We start from the raw sequence: 3384 nt of genomic DNA, 5'->3' as shown, positions 1-3384 counted from the left end.
CCCCCAGTTGAAGCGGCACCGCTGCTGATGCAAAGACTGGACCGGAACTCCTCAAATGACGCCGTAGACAAGCCCTTGGTCATGATATCTGTAAATTGTTGGGAAGTAGGGACGTGTAAAACACGAATATGGCCAAGGGCCACCTGTCCCGAACAAAATGAATATCCAACTCAATATGCTTGGTCCGTCGATGATGCACCGGGTTGGCGGAGAGGTAGACCAGCGAGACGTTGTCGTAGTAGACCACCGTGGCACGGTCAACAGGGCAAGAGAGCTCCTGAAGCAGCTAGCGAAGCCACGAACACTCGGCGACGACGCTGGCCACCGCACGATACTCATCCTCAGCACTGGAACGAGAGACCGTAGGCTGCCGCTTGGACGACATTAGATGAGTGAGGGTCCAAGGTAGACACAACAGCCCGAGGTGGAGTGCCGAGTGTCAGGGCAGCCCGCCCAGTCTGCATCGGAGTAGGCGGTGAGGGCGGTGCCGACAGAGGCGTGAAGCGTGACACCAAGATCCATAGTGCCACAGAAATAGCGGAGAATCCGCTTGACAGTGGCCCAGTGAACGTCCCGAGGAGCATGCATATGGAGACACACCTGCTGCACGGCATACTGGATCTCTGGTCGAGTCAAAGTGAGGTACTGGAGAGCACCAATGATAGACCGGTAGAAAGCAGCATCCGACGCAGGAGAACCATCCGTGGCAGAAAGCTTGGCCTTCGTATCAACAGGCATAGCAGTGGGCTTGCAGTTAAGCAATGCCAGCGCGCTCCAGGAGCTCATGAGCGTACGTTCGCCGATGAAGAAAGAAGCCATCCAGACGGCGCACCACCTCAACACCGAGGAAGTAGTGCAAAGGACCCAAGTCCTTGATGGCGAACTCAGCGCGAAGACGAGCCGTGAGCTGACTGAAAAGACTAGCCGTACATGCCGTCAGGATGATGTCGTCGACATAGAGCAACAAGTAGGCTTTGTCGGAGCCCTGGTGATAGACGAAGAGCGATGCGTCCGAGCGGGTGGAGTGGAACCCAAGCTGGTGTAGAAAAGCCGCGATGCGCTGGTACCAAGCGCGCGGAGCCTGCTTAAGTCCGTACAAGGACCGCGAAAGCAGGCTGATAACCCACAAGTATAGGGGATCGCAACAGTTTTCGAGGGTAGAGTATTCAACCCAAATTATTGATTCAACACAAGGGAAGCCAAGGAATACTCTCAGGTATTAGCAGCTGAGTTGTCAATTCAACCACACCTGAAAGACATAATATCTGCAGCAAAGTATTTAGTAGCAAAGTAGTATGGAAGTAACGGTAACGGTGGGAAAATCGATAGTAGCAGTTTTATAGTAATCATAACAGTGGCAACGGAGAAGTAACTAGGCAAAGAGCAATATGTGAAAAGCTCGTAGGCAATGGATCAATGATGGATAATTATGTCAGATGCAATTCATCATGCAACAGTTATAACATAGGGTGACACAGAACTAGCTCCAATTCATCAATGTAATGTAGGCATGTATTCCGAATATAGTCACACGTGCTTATGGGAAAGAACTTGCATGACATCTTTTGTCCTACCCTCCCGTGACAGCGGGGTTCTATTGAAAACTACGGGATATTAAGGCCTCCTTTTAATAGAGTACCGGACCAAAGCATTAGCACTTAGTGAATACATGAACTCCTCAAACTACGGTCATCATCGGGAGTGGTCCCGATTATTGTCACTTCGGGGTTGCCAGATCATAACACATAGTAAGTGACTATTGACTTGCAGAATAGGATCAAGAACTCACATATATTCATGAAAACATAATAGGTTCAGATCTGAAATCATGACACTCGGGCCCTACTGACAAGCATTAAGCATGGCAAAGTCATAGAAACATCAATCTTAGAACATAATGGATACTAGGGATCAAACCCTAACAAACTAACTCGATTACATGGTAAATCTCATCCAACCCATCACCGTCCAGTAAGCCTACGATGGGATTACTCACGCACGGTGGTGAGCATCATGAAATTTGTGATGGGGGATGGTTGAAGATGACGATGGCGATGGATTCCCCTCTCCGAAGCCCCGAACATACTCCAGATCAGCCCTCCCGAGGAAGATTAGGCGGTGGCTCCGTATCGTAAAAGCGATGAATCCTTCTCTCTGATTTTTTCTCCCCGAAGGTGAATATATGGAGTTGGAGTTGAGGTCGGTGGAGCTCCAGGGGGCCCACGAGGTAGGGGGTGCGCCCCGGGAGGGGGGGGGGCTGCACCCTCGTGGACAGGGTGTGGGCCCCCTTATGTTGATTCTTTCACCAATATTTTTTATTAATTCCAAAATGTGTCTCCATGGATTTTCAGGTCATTCCGAGAACTTTTATTTCCGCACAAAAATAACACCATGGCAATTCTGCTGAAAACAGTGTCAGTTCGGGTTTGTTCCATTCAAAGCATGCAAGTTAGAGTCCAAAACAAGGGCAAAAGTGTTTGGAAAAGTAGATACGTTGGAGACGTATTAACTCCCCCAAGCTTAAACCTTTGCTTGTTCCTCAAGCAATTCAGTTGACAAACTGAAAGTGATAAAGAAAAACTTTTACAAACTCTGTTTGATGTTGTTGTTACAAATATGTAAAACCAGCATTCAAGTTTTCAACAAAGATTATGAAGTAACCATATTCACAATAACATTTAGGTCTCATGTTTACTCGTATCAATGGCATAATCAACTAGCGAGCAATAATAATAAATCTCGGATGACAACACTTTCTTAAAACAATCATAATATGATATAACAAGATGGTATCTCGCTATCCCTTTCTGAGACCGCAAAACATAAATGTAGAGCACCCCTGAAGATCAAGGACTGACTAGACATTGTAATTCATGTCAAAAGAGATCCAGGCACAGTCATACTCAATGTAAATTAATAGCAATGCATGCAAATGATAGCGGTGCTCTCCAACTGGTGCTTTTTAATAAGAGGATGATGACTCAACATAAAAGTAAATAGATAGGCCCTTCATAGAGGGAAGCAGGGATTTGCAGAGGTGCTAGAGCTCGAGTTTTGAAACAGAGATAAATAATATTTTGAGTGGCATACTTTCATTGTCAACATAACAACCAAGAGATCTCGATATCTTCCATGCTACATACATTATAGGCGGTTCCCAAACAGAATGGTAAAGTTTATACTCCCCCACCACCAACGAGCATCAATCCATGGCTGGCCCGAAACAACGGGTACCGTCCAACTAACAACAATCCTGGGGTAGTTTTGTTTGCAATTATTTTGATTTGATTTGAGCATGTGACTGGGCATCCCGGTTACCGGCCATTTTCTCGTGAATGATGAGCGAAGTCCACTCATCATGAGAATAACCCACCTAGCATGGAA

This window comes from Triticum dicoccoides, chromosome 5B, assembly GCF_002162155.2.
Source record: "Triticum dicoccoides isolate Atlit2015 ecotype Zavitan chromosome 5B, WEW_v2.0, whole genome shotgun sequence".
NCBI classification, from domain to species: Eukaryota; Viridiplantae; Streptophyta; class Magnoliopsida; order Poales; family Poaceae; genus Triticum; species Triticum dicoccoides.
The sequence above is the reverse complement of the archived record's forward strand: the minus strand, read 5'-3'. Positions refer to the sequence as shown.